Consider the following 20,249-nt stretch of genomic DNA (forward strand, 5'->3'; position numbering starts at 1 on the left):
GAGAGACACAGGGACAGAGAGAGACACAGGGACAGAGTGAGACACAGGGACAGAGAGAGACACAGGGACAGAGTGAGAGACACACAGGGACAGAGTGAGACACACAGGGACAGAGAGAGACACAGGGACAGAGTGAGAGACACACAGGGACAGAGTGAGACACACAGGGACAGAGAGAGACACAGGGACAGAGTGAGAGACACAGGGACAGAGTGAGAGACACAGGGACAGAGAGAGACACAGGGACAGAGTGAGAGACACACAGGGACAGAGAGAGACACAGGGACAGAGAGAGACACAGGGACAGAGTGAGAGACACACAGGGACAGAGTGAGACACACAGGGACAGAGAGAGACACAGGGACAGAGTGAGAGACACAGGGACAGAGAGAGACACACAGGGACAGAGAGAGACACAGGGACAGAGAGAGACACAGGGACAGAGTGAGAGACACACAGGGACAGAGTGAGACACACAGGGACAGAGAGAGACACAGGGACAGAGTGAGAGACACAGGGACAGAGAGAGACACAGGGACAGAGTGAGAGACACACAGGGACAGAGAGAGACACACAGGGACAGAGTGAGACACACAGGGACAGAGTGAGACACACAGGGACAGAGAGAGACACAGGGACAGAGTGAGAGACACAGGGACAGAGTGAGACACACAGGGACAGAGTGAGACACACAGGGACAGAGAGAGACACAGGGACAGAGTGAGAGACACACAGGGACAGAGAGAGACACAGGGACAGAGTGAGAGACACAGGGACAGAGAGAGAGACACAGGGTCAGAGAGAGACACACAGGGACAGAGTGAGACACACGGACAGAGAGACACACAGGGACAGAGAGAGACACAGGGACAGAGTGAGAGACACAGGGACAGAGAGAGAGACACAGGGTCAGAGAGAGACACACAGGGACAGAGAGAGAGACACAGGGTCAGAGAGAGACACACAGGGACAGAGTGAGACACACAGGGACAGAGTGAGACACACAGGGACAGATAGAGACACAGGGACAGAGTGAGAGACACAGGGACAGAGAGAGACACAGGGACAGAGTGAGAGACACACAGGGACAGAGTGAGACACACAGGGACAGAGAGAGATACAGGGACAGAGTGAGAGACACACAGGGACAGAGTGAGACACACAGGGACAGAGAGAGACACAGGGACAGAGAGAGACACAGGGACAGAGTGAGACACACAGGGACAGAGTGAGACACACAGGGACAGAGAGAGACACAGGGACAGAGTGAGAGACACAGGGACAGAGAGAGACACAGGGACAGAGTGAGACACACAGGGACAGAGAGAGACACAGGGACAGAGAGAGACACAGGGACAGAGTGAGACACAGGGACAGAGTGAGAGACACACAGGGACAGAGAGAGACACAGGGACAGAGTGAGAGACACAGGGACAGAGAGAGAGACACAGGGTCAGAGAGAGACACACAGGGACAGAGAGAGAGACACAGGGTCAGAGAGAGACACACAGGGACAGAGTGAGACACACAGGGACAGAGTGAGACACACAGGGACAGATAGAGACACAGGGACAGAGTGAGAGACACAGGGACAGAGAGAGACACAGGGACAGAGTGAGAGACACACAGGGACAGAGTGAGACACACAGGGACAGAGAGAGATACAGGGACAGAGTGAGAGACACAGGGACAGAGAGAGAGACACAGGGTCAGAGAGAGACACACAGGGACAGAGTGAGACACACAGGGACAGAGAGACACACAGGGACAGAGAGAGACACACAGGGACAGAGAGAGACACACAGGGACAGAGAGACACACACAGGGACAGAGAGAGACACGCAGGGACAGAGTGAGAGAGACAGAGAGAGACACAGGGACAGAGTGAGAGACACACAGGGACAGAGTGAGAGACACACAGGGACAGAGAGAGACACAGGGACAGAGTGAGAGACACAGGGACAGAGAGAGAGACACAGGGACAGAGAGAGGGACAGAGAGACAGACAGGGACAGAGAGAGAGACACAGACAGGGACAGAGAGAGAGACACACACAGGGACAGAGTGAGAGACACACAGGGACAGAGTGAGACACACAGGGACAGAGTGAGACACACAGGGACAGAGAGAGAGACACAGGGACAGAGAGAGAGACAGGGACAGAGAGAGACACGCAGGGACAGAGAGAGAGACACACACAGGGACAGAGAGAGACACACAGGGACAGAGAGAGACACACAGGGACAGAGTGATACACACAGGGACAGAGAGAGACACACAGGGACAGAGAGAGAGAGACACAGGGACAGAGAGAGAGAGACACAGGGACAGAGAGAGAGACACACAGGGACAGAGAGACAGGGACAGAGAGAGAGACACACAGGGACAGAGTGAGACACAGGGACAGAGAGAGACACAGGGACAGAGAGAGACACACAGGGACAGAGAGAGACACAGGGACAGAGAGAGACAGAGTGAGAGACACACAGGGACAGAGAGAGACACACAGGGACAGAGAGAGACACGGGACAGAGTGAGAGACACACAGGGACAGAGAGAGAGACACAGGGACAGAGAGAGAGAGACACACAGGGACAGAGAGACACACACAGGGACAGAGAGAGACACACAGGGACAGAGAGAGACACACAGGGACAGAGAGAGAGAGACACAGGGACAGAGAGAGACACAGGGACAGAGAGAGACACACAGGGACAGAGAGAGAGACACACAGGGACAGAGAGACACACACAGGGACAGAGAGAGACACACAGGGACAGAGAGAGAGACACACACAGGGACAGAGAGAGACACACAGGGACAGAGAGAGAGAGACACAGGGACAGAGAGAGAGACACACAGGGACAGAGAGACACGCACAGGGACAGAGAGAGACACACAGGGACAGAGAGAGACACAGGGACAGAGAGAGAGAGACACAGGGACAGAGAGAGAGAGACACAGGGACAGAGAGAGAGACACAGGGACAGAGAGAGAGAGACACAGGGACAGAGAGACACACAGGGGCAGAGAGAGACACACGCAGGGACAGAGAGAGAGACACAGGGACAGAGAGAGAGACACAGGGACAGAGTGAGACACACAGGGACAGAGAGAGACACACACAGGGACAGAGAGAGACACACAGGGACAGAGAGAGACACACAGGGACAGAGAGAGAGAGACACAGGGACAGAGAGAGAGACGCACAGGGACAGAGAGAGACACACAGGAACAGAGAGAGAGACACACAGGGACAGAGAGAGAGACGCACAGGGACAGAGAGAGACACACAGGGACAGAGAGAGACACACAGGGACAGAGAGAGATACACAGGGACAGAGAGAGATACACAGGGACAGAGACACACACAGGGACAGAGAGAGACACACAGGGACAGAGAGAGACACACACAGGGACAGAGAGAGACACACAGGGACAGAGTGAGACACACAGGGACAGAGAGAGACACACAGGGACAGAGAGAGAGAGACATAGGGACAGAGAGAGAGACGCACAGGGACAGAGAGAGACACACAGGGACAGAGAGAGACACACAGGGACAGAGAGAGACACACAGGGACAGAGAGAGATACACACAGGGACAGAGAGAGACACACAGGAACAGAGAGAGACACACAGGGACAGAGAGACACACAGGGACAGAGAGAGACACACAGGGACAGAGAGAGAGACACACAGGGACAGAGAGAGAGACACACAGGGACAGAGAGAGACACACAGGGACAGAGTGAGAGACACACAGGGACAGAGTGAGAGACACACAGGGACAGAGAGAGACACATACAGGGACAGAGAGAGACACACAGGGACAGAGAGAGACACACAGGGACAGAGAGAGACACATACAGGGACAGAGAGAGACACACAGGGACAGAGAGAGACACACAGGGTCAGAGAGAGACACACACAGGGACAGAGAGAGACACATACAGGGACAGAGAGAGACACACAGGGACAGAGAGAGACACATACAGGGACAGAGAGAGACAGGGACAGAGAGACACACAGGGATAGAGTGAGAGAGACACACAGGGTCAGAGAGAGACACATACAGGGACAGAGAGAGACACACAGGGTCAGAGAGACACACAGGGTCAGAGAGAGACACATACAGGGACAGAGAGAGACACACAGGGACAGAGAGAGACACACAAGTTCAGAGAGAGACACATACAGGGACAGAGAGAGATACACAGGGACAGAGAGAGACACACACAGGGACAGAGAGAGACAAACAGGGACAGAGAGAGACACACAGGGACAGAGAGAGACAAACAGGGACAGAGAGAGACACACAGGGTCAGAGAGAGACACATACAGGGACAGAGAGAGATACACAGGGACAGAGAGAGACACATACAGGTACAGAGAGAGACACACAGGGACAGAGAGAGACACACAGGGACAGAGAGAGAGAGACACAGGGAAAGAGAGAGAGAGACACAGGGACAGAGAGAGAGAGACACAGGGACAGAGAGACACACACAGGGACAGAGAGAGACACACAGGGACAGAGAGAGAGACAGGGACAGAGAGAGACACACAGGGACAGAGATAGACACACAGGGACAGAGAGAGAGAGACACAGGGACAGAGAGAGAGACACACAGGGACAGAGAGACACACACAGGGACAGAGAGAGACACACAGGGACAGAGAGAGAGACACAGGGACAGAGAGAGACACAGGGACAGAGAGAGACACACAGGGACAGAGAGAGAGACACAGGGACAGAGAGAGAGACACACAGGGACAGAGAGACACACACAGGGACAGAGAGAGACACACAGGGACAGAGAGAGACACACAGGGACAGAGAGAGACACACACAGGGACAGAGAGAGACACACACAGGGACAGAGAGAGAGAGACACAGGGACAGAGAGAGACACAGGGACAGAGAGAGACACAGGGACAGAGAGAGACACACAGGGACAGAGAGAGAGAGACACAGGGACAGAGAGAGAGAGACACAGGGACAGAGAGACACACACAGGGACAGAGGGAGACACACAGGGACAGAGAGAGACACACAGGGACAGAGAGAGACACAGGGACATAGAGAGACCCAGGGACAGAGAGACACACAGGGACAGAGAGAGAGACGCACAGGGACAGAGAGACACACAGGGGCAGAGAGAGACACACACAGGGACAGAGAGAGAGACACAGGGACAGAGTGAGACACACAAGGACAGAGAGAGACACACAGGGACAGAGAGAGACACACAGGGACAGAGAGAGAGAGAGACACAGGGACAGAGAGAGAGACGCACAGGGACAGAGAGAGACACACAGGGACAGAGAGAGACACACAGGGACAGAGAGAGATACACACAGGGACAGAGAGAGACACACAGGAACAGAGAGAGACACACAGGGACAGAGAGAGACACACAGGGACAGAGAGAGAGACACAGGGACAGAGAGAGACACACAGGGACAGAGAGAGAGACACACAGGGACAGAGAGAGACACATTCAGGGACAGAGAGAGACACACAGGGACAGAGTGAGAGACACACAGGGACAGAGTGAGAGACACACAGGGACAGAGAGAGACACACAGGGACAGAGAGAGACACACAGGGACAGAGAGAGACACATACAGGGACAGAGAGAGACACACAGGGACAGAGAGAGACACACAGGGACAGAGAGAAACACACAGGGACAGAGAGAGACACATACAGGGACAGAGAGAGACACACAGGGACAGAGAGAGACACACAGGGTCAGAGAGAGACACACACAGGGACAGAGAGAGATACACAGGGACAGAGAGAGACACATACAGGGACAGAGAGAGACACACAGGGACAGAGAGAGACACACAGGGTCAGAGAGAGACACACACAGGGACAGAGAGAGATACACAGGGACAGAGAGAGACACATACAGGGACAGAGAGAGACACACAGGGACAGAGAGAGACACACAGGGTCAGAGAGAGACACACACAGGGACAGAGAGAGACACATACAGGGACAGAGAGAGATACACAGGGACAAAGAGAGACACATACAGGGACAGAGAGAGACACACACAGGGACAGAGAGAGACACACAGGGTCAGAGAGACATACAGGGACAGAGAGAGACACACAGGGACAGAGAGAGACACACAGGGACAGAGAGAGACACATACAGGGACAGAGAGAGATACACAGGGACAGAGAGAGACACACAGGGACAGAGAGAGACACATACAGGGACAGAGAGAGACACATACAGGGACAGAGAGAGATACACAGGGACAGAGAGAGACACACAGGGACAGAGAGAGACACACAGGGACAGAGAGAGACACATACAGGGACAGAGAGATACACAGGGACAGAGAGAGACACACACAGGGACAGAGAGAGACACATACAGGGACAGAGAGAGATACACAGGGACAGAGAGAGACACACACAGGGACAGAGAGAGACACACACAGGGACAGAGAGAGACACATACAGGGACAGAGAGAGATACACAGGGACAGAGAGAGACACACACAGGGACAGAGAGAGACACACAGGGACAGAGAGAGACACACAGGGACAGAGAGAGAGACACACAGGGACAGAGAGAGACACACAGGGACAGAGAGAGATACACAGGGACAGAGAGAGATACACAGGGACAGAGAGAGACACAGGGACAGAGAGAGACACACAGGGACAGAGAGAGAGACACACAGGGACAGAGAGAGACACACAGGGACAGAGAGAGATACACAGGGACAGAGAGAGACACACAGGGACAGAGAGATACACAGGGACAGAGAGAGACACAGGGACAGAGAGAGACACACAGGGACAGAGAGAGACACACAGGGACAGAGAGAGACACATACAGGGACAGAGAGAGACACACAGGGACAGAGAGAGACACACAGGGACAGAGAGAGACACACACAGGGACAGAGAGAGAGACACAGGGACAGAGAGAGACACACAGGGACAGAGAGAGACACACACAGGGACAGAGAGAGAGACACAGGGACAGAGAGAGACACAGGGACAGAGAGAGACACACAGGGACAGAGAGAGAGACACACAGGGACAGAGAGAGACACACAGGGACAGAGAGAGATACACAGGGACAGAGAGAGACACACAGGGACAGAGAGAGATACACAGGGACAGAGAGAGACACAGGGACAGAGAGAGACACACAGGGACAGAGAGAGACACACACAGGGACAGAGAGAGACACACAGGGACAGAGAGAGACACACACAGGGACAGAGAGAGACACACAGGGACAGAGAGACACACACACAGGGACAGAGAGACACACACACAGGGACAGAGAGAGACACACAGGGACAGAGAGACACACACACAGGGACAGAGAGAGACACACAGGGACAGAGAGAGACACACAGGGACAGAGAGAGACACACAGGGACAGAGTGAGAGACACACAGGGACAGAGTGAGACACACAGGGACAGAGAGAGACACACAGGGACAGAGAGAGACACAGGGACAGAGAGAGAGAGACACACAGGGACAGAGAGAGACACACACAGGGACAGAGAGAGACACACACAGGGACAGAGAGAGACACACAGGGACAGAGAGAGACACATACAGGGACAGAGAGACAGGGACAGAGAGAGAGAGAGAGACACACACAGGGACAGAGAGAGAGACACACACAGAGAGACACACACAGGGACAGAGAGACAGGGACAGAGAGAGACAGCTATAGAGAGAGACACACACAGGGACAGAGAGAGACACACACAGGGACAGAGAGAGAGACAGGGACAGAGAGAGAGACACACAGGGACAGAGAGAGACACACAGGGACAGAGAGAAGCACACAGGGACAGAGAGAGAGACACACACAGGGACAGAGAGAGAGAGAGACACACAGGGACAGAGAGAGAGACACACAGGGACAGAGAAAGAGACACACAGGGAGAGAGAGACACAGGGACAGAGAGACGCAAACAGGGATAGAGAGACACACAGGGACAGAGAGAGACACACAGGGACAGAGAGAGAGACAGGGACAGAGAGAGACACAGGGTCAGAGAGACACACAGGGTCAGAGAGAGACACACAGGGACAAAGAGAGAGACAGGGACAGAGAGAGACACACAGGGTCAGAGAGAGAGACAGGGACAGAGAGAGAGACAGGGTCAGAGAGACACACAGGGTCAGAGAGAGAGAAAGGGACAGAGAAAGAGACACAAAGGGACAGAGAAAGAGACACAAAGGGACAGAGAGAGAGAGACACAGGGACAGAGAGAGACACACATGGACAGAGAGAGACACACAGGGACAGAGAGAGAGACAGGGACAGAGAGAGAGACACACAGGGACAGAGAGAGAGAAAGGGACAGAGAAAGAGACACAAAGGGACAGAGACACACAAGGACAGAGAGAGACACACAGGGACAGAGAGAGAGACAGGGACAGAGAGAGAGACACACAGGGACAGAGAGAGAGAAAGGGACAGAGAAAGAGACACAAAGGGACAGAGACACACAGAGAGAGAGAGACAGGGACAGAGAGAGAGACACAGGGAAAGAGAGAGACAAGCAGGGACAGAGAGAGACACGCAGGGTCAGAGAGACCCACGGACAGAGAGAGAGAGACACACACACAGGGACAGAGAGAGACACACACAGGGACAGAGAGAGACACACACAGGGACAGAGAGAGACACAAACACAGGGACAGAGAGAGACACACACACAGAGACACACACAGGGGCAGAGAGAGACACACATGGACAGAGAGACATACACACACATGGACAGAGCGACACACACACTTAGGGACAGAGACAGGCCAGACACACACAGGGAAATAGACAGACAAGACACACACAAGGACAGAGACAGGCCAGACTTTGAGAGAGACAGACATGAGGGGAGACAGACAGATGGACTTTGGGAGAGACAGACATGAGAGGAGACAGGCCAGACACACACACAGGGATAGAGAGAGAGACAGGGATAGAGAGAGAGACACAGGGACAGAGAGAGAGACACACAGGGACAGAGAGAGAGACACACAGGGACAGGGAGAGACACACAGGGACAGAGAGAGAGAGACACAGGGACAGAGAGAGAGACACACAGGGACAGAGAGACACAGGGACAGAGAGACACACACAGGGATAGAGAGAGAGACACACAGGGATAGAGTGAGAGAGATAGGGACAGAGAGAGAGACACACAGGGACAGATAGAGACACACAGGGACAGAGAGAGACACACAGGGTCAGAGAGAGACACACAGGGACAGAGAGAGACACACAGGGACAGAGAGAGACACACAGGGACAGAGAGACAGGGACAGAGAGAGAGACACACAGGGACAGAGAGAGACACACAGGGACAGAGAGAGAGAGAGAGACAGGGACTGAGTGAGAGAGACACAGGGACAGAGAGATAGGGACAGAGAGACATACAGGGACAGAGTGAGAGAGATAGGGACAGAGAGAAGGACAGGGAGAGAGAGACACACAGGGACAGAGAGAGAGACAGGGACAGAGAGAGACACACAGGGACAGAGAGAGAGAAAGGGACAGAGAAAGGGAGACACACAGGGACAGAGAGAGAGACAGGTACAGAGAGAGAGAGAGAGAGAGAGAGAGAGACAAAGGGACAGAGACACACAGGGACAGAGAGAGAGACACACACACAAGGACAGAGAGAGACACACACACAGGGACAGAGACACACACACAGGGACAGAGAGAGACACACACACAGGGGCAGAGAGAGACACACATGGACAGAGACAGGCCAGACACACACAGACACAGGGAAAGAGACAGGCCAGACAGACACAGGGAAATAGACAGACAAGACACACACAAGGACAGAGACAGGCCAGACTTTGAGAGAGACAGACATGAGGGGAGACAGACAGATGGACTTTGGGAGAGACAGACATGAGAGGAGACAGGCCAGACACACACACAGGGACAGAGACATGCCAGACACACAGGTACCGAGGCCAGGCACACACAGAGAAAGACACGACAGGCACACACACACAGGGAGAAAGACAGACCAGACACACACACACACACACAGAGACAGTGCAGACACACACAAACAGGGACTGAGACAGGCCAGACACACACAGAGACAGGCCAGACACACACAGGGACAGAGACAGGCCAGACACACACACACACAGGGACAAAGACAGCCCAGACACACACAGGGACAGAGACAGCCCAGACACACACACACAGGGACAGAGACAGGCCAGACACACACACACACAGGGACAGAGACAGCCCAGACACACACACACAGGGACAGAGACAGGCCAGACACACACACACAGGGACAGAGACAGGACAGACACACAGAGACAGGCCAGGCCCCCTAATGGGGGTCTGAAACATTGTTTTTTTGTGGACCATGGTACAATAAAGGTCAGTTTATAATATCTGCCCAGGCTGGAATAACTTTTTTCAAGACTTATTGATATGGAGGGGGTGGCTGACTCCTTGCTCCTGTGCCTGATTGTTTGGTTGCTGTTCCCCACTCTCTGAGACAGGCCAGACACACACAGAGACAGGCCACACACAGGGACGGAGACAGGCCACACACACATACATGGACAGAGAAAGGCCAGACAAACACAGGGACAGAGAAAGGCCAGACACACACAGGGACAGAGACAGGCCATACACACACACAGAGAGACAGACCAGACACACACACAGGGAACTAGACAGGCCAGATGCACACGGACAGAGAAAGGCCAAAAACATACAGGGACAGAGAAAGGCCAGACACACACACACAGGGACAGAGACAGGCCACACACACAGGGACCGAGGCAGGCCAGACACACACACAGGGACAGAGACAGGCCACACACACAGGGACAGAGGCAGGCCAGACACACAGATAGGGACTGAGACAAGCCAGACACACACACAGGGAACAAGACATGCCAGACAGACACAGGGAATAAGACATGCCAGACACGCACACAGGGAACAATACAGGCCAGACACACACACAGGGAACAATACAGGCCAGACACACACAGGGACAGCGACAAGCCAGATGCGCACACACAGGCACAGCGACAGGCCACACACACACAGGGACAAAGACAGGCTACAGGCCACACACACACAGAGACAGACCAGACACACACACAGAGAGACAGACCAGACACACAGGGACAGAGACAGACCAAGAGAAAAGCACCGGTATCAGTGCTAAGCGATGAGTCAGTAGTGAAACAGTAGTGATCGTAGATGAAACAAAGCCGGTTAACCCTGTTAGGAAAGGTTGGATGAGTTGCAGAGTAGATATCAGGAATGTAATCCCATAAAGTGATCGAGGAACCCTGCAGAATGTCCGATGGAGTCGTCTGCTGCCCGTACTTGTAAGTGGGTATTTTTAGGCAGGCACCAAGATGGAAGTAAGCTGGAAAAGAGAAAAAACAGGCGCAGCCCGACTCAAGCGTAAAAACATTTATTGCAAAGTAAGTGCACACACAGCTAAATGGCAACTTACTAGAGTTTAAAAAATTCAAAGCACATTGTTACGGTTGCCTCCAGGCTGGCTGGAAGTTGGACCGTAGAAAAGGATGCTCCTAGCGCTCACCAAAGGATCATCAGCACCGTAGACACCATAACTACTGCGTAGCCACCATAAGTAATGCAGACTCTACGAACCACCGCTGCTGGGCTGGTATCTCGCCGTCTGCTCTGCGCCTTGGACCTACGACCAGGCTCCAGTAGGTGAACCTCTTCCTTCTGTAGAGCGAAGCAGGATCAGGAACAAGAGCTCTTACAAGAGCTCAGTAGCTAAGGGAGTATGAAGAGCATAGCAATCCCTGTAGTGATTATAGCTGTCCCCTACAAACATGAGTCAAGGCTGCAAGTTAGAGGGTCAGAAGAGGTCTGAGGTGCTGGAACACCCAGCCTGGTTTTTATTGAGGTTACATGCAAAAAGGACACTCTCAGGGGGAGGCATAAAATCCCCAATCACACATTTGGTACATTTAGATAGAGAGACAACGCCCTTTGACAGGCTACAATAGAATTACATTGCTTCAGCAGATAACAAGTTACACACAAGAAAACAATGCAGTCCATCTTATCAACTAGCAGTCTGACTCTGGAGGTGATTAGACAATGGGAATGTTTATCACTAAACTTAATTAGAGCTGATGCCAGCAAACTTGTATTTAGAAAATAGCTTCTTGAAGCTGAACAAAGTTAACTCTTTCAGTTCTGACCGAAGGGTCTGTCACATAGCACTTAATGGTACACAATGAAAACTAATGCTTTTGTAACAATAGTCTTAAAGGGGCATTGTTCACCAAAGTCACAATATGTCCCCAGACGGTTCTTAAAGGGCCATACACACCCAATAAAAGTTAATACGTTTTCAGGGGCACAATCTTCCAGGGGCCATAGTCATGAGGAAGGAGGTTGGCAAATAGGCTTCTCCACAATCCAGGGAAGCAGGGCAATTTTCCATTTAAAGGGCCAGTTACAAATAGCAGTTTGTAACATATCTCCCCTTTTGGAGGGAGACTAACCAGGCACCTGACCTTCTGTCGGTCAGTGCCTAAGTTAGTCTCGCAACCCACCCACAAATAAACATTAGCAGCAAAGTAGCCCCCCCACAATAAGTAGTACTGGCCTGTAGGTTCCAGGTTGTAGGATGAAAGTGTAGCATCCTCGGCCTTCCTGGCGCAGCTGGGCAAATAGCTGGTGGTACTTGGGGGGCAGAGGCCAGCGGCACTCTGCCCTGGTGCCAGCGCTTCTGCTGGGGTGAGGGGTTTGCAGGCCAGTCCTGTAACAAGGGGGTCTGTAGGGCAGAGGCCATCAGCGCTCTGTCCTGATGCCAGCTCTTCTGCTGGGGGAATTGGGGCATAGTCCTGCCCGGTGGCAAAGGGAACGTGGGGGTTAACATCTCCACTGTTAACCCTGGGCCCAAGTTAGGAGTTAGCTGGGGAGGGGGAGATTGGCTTACCTCCTCCTCCTGATACTCCGGCGGCCGTTGGGAAGGGAGGTTGATGCTCTCCGCTCCCTGTGGAACATGCTGCGGCTGGGGAGAGAGACCGGTTGTCTCCTCTCCCTGGAAGGCACACTCCGGCTGGGGAGGGAGGTCGATGCTCTCCCCTCCCTGTAGCTGGGTCTGTCGCTGGGGATCTGGGCCGCCTTCCCAGCATCCCTGTAGGGCCCATCTCCACCTGCCTGCTGGGGGTCCTCCCAGGACCAGTCTATGAGGCCTGCTGCCTCGGGTATCTCTGGTTGGGGTTGGGGAAGGAGACCGGTTGTCTCTTCCCTCTGCACGGTATACTGCCGCTGGGGAGGGAGGTCGCTGCTCTCCTCTCCCTGTAACTCAGGCTGCCGCTGGGAAGGGAGGTCGTTGCTCTCCGCTCCCTGTAACTCACTTTCTCGCTGGAGACCAGGTGTCCATACCACCAAACTTCACAGTTGGCGCTCAAAGGCTCGTGCCGCTTCGTTCTCAGTATCCAATTCCCGGATGATTCGACTGACTACCTCCTGCGCAGGGTCTGGACCATATCGGACTAGCCGCCTCTTTACCTCTGGAACGAAATCAGCGCCCTCATAGCGACGGATCAGGTTGAGGTGCTCTTCACAGGGTTCTGACCAGTGTCTTGTCAGCTCCATGCTGCTGTAGGTAGGGACGCTGCGCAGTGGCTAGCGTTGCCCTCAATAACTCTCATACGATACCAGTGCTGTTGGGGTGCTGCTCCTTGCGCTAGGACGCCATCCCACCGCTGCCGCCAAATGTTACGGTTGCCTCCAGGCTGGCTGGAAGTTGGACCGTAGAAAAGGATGCTCCTAGCGCTCACCAAAGGATCATCAGCACCGTAGACACCATAACTACTGCGTAGCCACCATAAGTAATGCAGACTCTACGAACCACCGCTGCTGGGCTGGTATCTCGCCGTCTGCTCTGCACCCTGGACCTACGACCAGGCTCCAGTAGGTGAACCTCTTCCTTCTGTAGAGCGAAGCAGGATCAGGAACAAGAGCTCTTACAAGAGCTCAGTAGCTAAGGGAGTATGAAGAGCATAGCAATCCCTGAAGTGATTATAGCTGTCCCCTACAAACATGAGTCAAGGCTGCAAGTTAGAGGGTCAGAAGAGGTCTGAGGTCCTGGAACACCCAGCCTGGTTTTTATTGAGTTTACATGCAAAAATGACACTCTCAGGGGGAGGCATAAAATCCCCAATCACACATTTGGTACATTTAGATAGAGAGACAACGCCCTTTGACAGGCCACAATAGAATTACATTACTTCAGCAGATAACAAGTTACACACAAGAAAACAATGCAGTCCATCTTATCAACTAGCAGTCTGACTCTGGAGGTGATTAGACACTGGGAATGTTTATCACTAAACTTAATTAGAGCTGATGCCAGCAAACTTGTATTTAGAAAATAGCTTCTTGAAGCTGAACAAAGTTAACTCTTTCAGTTCTGACCGAAGGGTCTGTCACATAGCACTTAATGGTACACAATGAAAACTAATGCTTTTGTAACAATAGTCTTAAAGGGGCATTGTTCACCAAAGTCACAATATGTCCCTAGACGGTTCGTAAAAAGGGCCATACACACCCAATAAAAGTTAATACGTTTTCAGGGGCACAATCTTCCAGGGGCCATAGTCATGAGGAAGGAGGCTGGCAAATAGGCTTCTCCACAATCCAGGGAAGCAGGGCAATTTTCCATTTAAAGGGCCAGTTACAAATAGCAGTTTGTAACACACATCAAAGGTAAATGTAACCACACCGGTCTTGTTACGGCCTCAATCGAAAGTCCCCGGCGCTCACACCACCTCAGCCGTATGTAAACCAAGTCTGGAGTAGGGCACCAGAAGTCACTTGAAGCCAGGCCGGAGTGTGCAGGTAGGTAATAGATCCTCTCTACGCGCGTTTCGTCTGAGAACGCTCAGACTTTTTCAAGAGTAAATAAATGTTTGATTAAAATTGGCTCATTTAAAAATTGGCTTTTTAAATGAGCCAATGTATCACCTGCTAATAGAAACTGGCCAATGGCATATGCTATAATGCATCTAACCAATGAAATAAACATCCTGGTTACATAGAGAACGGTAACATTGATTAAAAGCTGCATAAACATATGCTAACAATGTACAAATAGAAATTAAAAGACATGATACAATTACATAAATCCACAATGTAAAATCTATAATCCTTGATAATAAATTCACATGTTCGATCTCAGATCATGTGGCGAAATGGGCTTGGGGGCAAAAGATCCCACAAATGAGGACTGTGTCACAAATACTGACATTATGTATCACATAAGCCCATTAATACTGATGTCAAGCATACAGATACAAAAGATCCCTTAAAATCCTTACATATTAGCAATAACATATTACATATGCTAAAAACCACACATTTTAAATAAAAAACAACAATAATTAATACAGTCTATGCAAAAAATGCACATAATTAAACTACCTAAACTAAGATAATTGGAGTTCTATTAGTCATATTAATAAAACCTCTATTGTGAGACTAAATTTTACATGAATGTCTGAAGATCAAGTTCAATGTTCAATCCCTGTGGATGCATTGAACCCAGTAGGTAAATCCAATAGGATTCCCTACGTCTAAATGTAAGTAATCTGTTTGGAAACTTGTTAAGAGGTATCCAATTTATGACTTTGATCTTCAGGCATGAGGGGTCCATATCATGATGGATTCTAAAGTGTTCGGACACACTGTGAGTTTTGAGTCTAGCCTTAATGTTTTTAACGTGTTCGTTCAGTCTGGTGCGTACATGTCTCTTGGTTCTTCCAATATAAATTAGATTGCAGCTAAGGAAGTAGACTATATAAGTAGTGCTGCAATTGCATTTATACTTCATTTTAAAGACTCTAGATTTATCAAAGTTATGAAAGGTACTGCTTTTTTCTACAAAATTGTGCATCCCACATCTCATGACTCCACATTTGTATGTACCTGGTTTCTGTTTTAACCATGTAGTGATTTTATTACTATCCTTATTGGTACTACGTAATTTAGTGGGAGCTAGCATGTTTTTCAAATCTCTTTTCTTTTTGAAAGTCACCAAAGCTTTCTCAGATAATGCCTTGCCTAAAAAAGGGGTCTGCTTTCAGGACTCCCCAATGTTTTTTGAGGATATTTTGAATGTCCCTACTTCCTTGGCTATAGGTAGTGATGACAGACCAGACACACACGCAAGGCCTGAGACAGGCCAGGCACACACACACAGGAACCGAGACAGGCCAGGCACACACACACAGGGACCAATACAGGCCAGGCACACACACACAGGGACCAAGACAGGCCAGACACACACACAGGGACCAAGACAGGCCAGACACACACACACAGGGACAGAGACAGACCAGACACACAGAAACCAGGACAGACACACACAGGGACCAAGACAGGCCAGATACACAGAGACAGACCAGACACACACACAGGAACCGAGACAGGCCAGGCACACACACACAGGGACCAATACAGGCCAGGCACACACACACAGGGACCAAGACAGGCCAGACACACACACAGGGACCAAGACAGGCCAGACACACACAGGGACAGAGACAGACCAGACACACAGAAACCAGGACAGACACACACAGGGACCAAGACAGGCCAGATACACAGAGACAGACCAGACACACACACAGGGACCAAGACAGGCCAAACACACACAGGTACAGAGACAGGCCAGACATACACAAGGACAGAGACAGGCCAGACACACACAGGGACAGAGACAGGCCAGACACACACAGGGACAGAGACAGGCCAGACACACACAGGGACAGAGACAGGCCAGACACACACAGGGACAGAGACAGGCCACACGCACACACACACACAGGGACAGGCCACACAGATAGACACAAGTCATATACAGAGACTGAGAGACAATGGAAAAGACAGACATACTCTGGGGGAGACAGACAGATGGACTCTGGGAGAGACAGACATGAGGGGAGACTGACTCTGGAAAGACACACATGAGGGAAGACAGACAGACACTGGGAGAGACAGACATGAGGAGAGACAGATATGATGGGAGACAGACTAAAGGACTCTGGGAGACAGACACTGGAAGAGACAGACAAACTCTGGGAGAGACATACATGAGGGGGAACAGACAAATGGACTCTGGGAAAGACAGACATAAGGTGGGAGAGACAGACACAAGGGGAGACAGACAGAAGGACTCTGGGAGACAGACACTGGAAGAGACAGACAGACTCTGGGAGAGACAGACATGAGGGGGGAGAGACAGGCAGACGGATTCTGGGAGAGACACACAGAATCACATATCCTTGTCCTATATACTGAGCACTCTTGGGTTTGTCACCTGCTGCAAGACCTGGATGGGGCAGAAATTATATTTATGCGGCCTATCTGCCCATCGTTAGTGCTCACAGATTAATTATTGTTACTCCACTGGTCTCTCCCCTGACCTTCTAATTAGTGACTGCCCATAATTACTTACACGTCCCACCTATATCTTTATATGCCACCAGGACACAACAACTGATAAATGTACCAGACTCTAAAGAGCAGCATCACACTTACACTAGTGTTCTGTGTCTATATCAGTCTTACACTAGTGCACTGTGTCTATATCACTGTCTTACACTAGTGCACTGTGTCTATATCAGTCTTACACTAGTGCACTGTGTCTATATCACTGTCAAACTAGTGCACTATGTCTATTATCAGTCTTATGCTAGTGCACTGTGTTTATATCACTGTCTTACACTAGTGTACTGTGTCTATCAGTCTTACACTAGTGCACTGTGTCTATATCAGTCTTACACTAGTGCACTGTGTCTATATCACTATCTTAATTAGTGCACTGTATCTATATCAGTCTTACACTAGTGCACTGTGTCTATATCAGTCTAACACTAGTGCACTGTCTATATTAGTGTCTTACACTAGTGCACTGTGTCTATATCACTGTCTTACACTAGTGCACTGTGTCTATTATCAGTCTTACACTAGTGCACTGTGTTTATATCACTATCTTACACTAGTGTACTGTGTCTATCAGTCTTACACTAGTGCACTGTGTCTATATCAGTCTTACACTAGTGCACTGTGTCTATATTATTTTCTTACACTAGTGCACTGTGTTTATATCACTGTCTTACACTAGTGCACTGTATCTTTAACACTGTCTTACACTAGTGCACTGTCTATATCAATGTCTTAAACTAGTGCACTTTGTCTATATCACTATCTTACACTAGTGCACTGTGTCTATATCACTGTTTTACACTAGTGCACTGTATCTATATCACGGTCTTACACTAGTGCACTGTATCTATATCACTGTCTTACACTAGTGCACTGTGTCTATATTATTGTCTTACACTAGTGCACTGTGTCTATATCACTGTTTTATACTAGTGCACTGTATCTATATCATTGTCTTACACTAGTGCACTGTGTTTATTTCACTGTCTTACACTAGTGCACTGTGTCTATATCACTGTCTTACACTAGTGCACTGTGTCTATATTACTGTCTTACACTAGTGCACTGTGTCTATATCAGTCTTACCCTAGCGCACTCTGTCTATATCACTGTCGTACACTAGTGCACTGTGTCTATATTACTTTCTTACACTAGTGCACTGTGATTATATCACTGTCTTACACTAGTTCATTGTGTTTATATCACTGTCTTACACTAGTGCACTTTGTCTATATCAGTCTCACGCTACTACACTGTGTCTATATCACTGTCTTACACTAGTGCACTGTATCTATATCATTGTCTTACACTAGTGCTCTGTGTCTATATCACGGTCTTACAATAGTGCACTGTATTGATATCACTGTCTTACACTAGTGCACTGTGTCGATATCACTGTCTTACACTAGTGCATTGTGTCTATATCAGTCTTACACTAGTGCACTGTGTCTATATCACTGTTTTAAACTAGTGCACTGTATCTATATCATTGTCTTACACTAGTGCTCTGTGTCTATATCACGGTCTTACAATAGTGCACTGTATTGATATCACTGTCTTACACTAGTGCACTGTGTCGATATCACTGTCTTACACTAGTGCATTGTGTCTATATCAGTCTTACACTAGTGCACTGTGTCTATATCACTGTCTTACACTAGTCCACTGTCTATATCAATGTCTTACACTAGTGCACTGTGTCTATATCACTATCTTACACTAGTGCACTGTGTCTTTATCACTGTTTTACACTAGTGCACTGTATCTATATCATTGTCTTACACTAGTGCACTGTGTCTATATCAGTCTTATACTAGTGCACTGTGTCTATATCACTGTCTTAACTAGTGCACTGTATCTATATCACTGTCTTACACTAGTTCACTGTGTCTATTATCAGTCTTACACTAGTGCACTGTGTCTATCAGTCTTACACTAATGCACTGTGTCTATATCAGTGTTACACTAGTGCACTGTGTCTATATCACTGTCTTACCCTAGTGCACTGTGTCTATATCTGTCTTACACTAGTGCACTGTCTATATCAAAGTCTTACACTAGTGCACTGTGTCTATATCACTGTCCTACACTAGTGTGCTGTGCCTATATTACTTTCTTACACTAGTGCACTGTGTCTATATCACTGTCTTACACTAGTGCACTGTCTATATCAATGTCTTACACTAGTGCACTTTGTCTATATCACTATCTTACACTAGTGCACTGTGTCTATATCACTGTTTTACACTAGTGCACTGTATCTAAATCATTTTCTTACACTAGTGCACTGTGTCTATATCACTGTCTTACACTAGTGCACTGTATCTATATCACGGTCTTACACTAGTGCACTGTATCTATATCACTGTCTTACACTAGTGCACTGTGTCTATATTACTGTCTTACACTAGTGCACTGTGTCTATATCACTGTTTTATACTAGTGCACTGTATCTATATCATTGTCTTACACTAGTGCACTGTGTTTATTTCACTGTCTTACACTAGTGCACTGTGTCTATATCACTGTCTTACACTAGTGCACTGTGTCTATATTACTGTCTTACACTAGTGCACTGTGTCTATATCAGTCTTACCCTAGCGCACTCTGTCTATATCACTGTCGTACACTAGTGCACTGTGTCTATATTACTTTCTTACACTAGTGCACTGTGCCTATATCACTGTCTTACACTAGTTCATTGTGTTTATATCACTGTCTTACACTAGTGCACT

Source organism: Bombina bombina, chromosome 9 (assembly GCF_027579735.1).
Source record: "Bombina bombina isolate aBomBom1 chromosome 9, aBomBom1.pri, whole genome shotgun sequence".
Taxonomy (NCBI): Eukaryota; Metazoa; Chordata; class Amphibia; order Anura; family Bombinatoridae; genus Bombina; species Bombina bombina.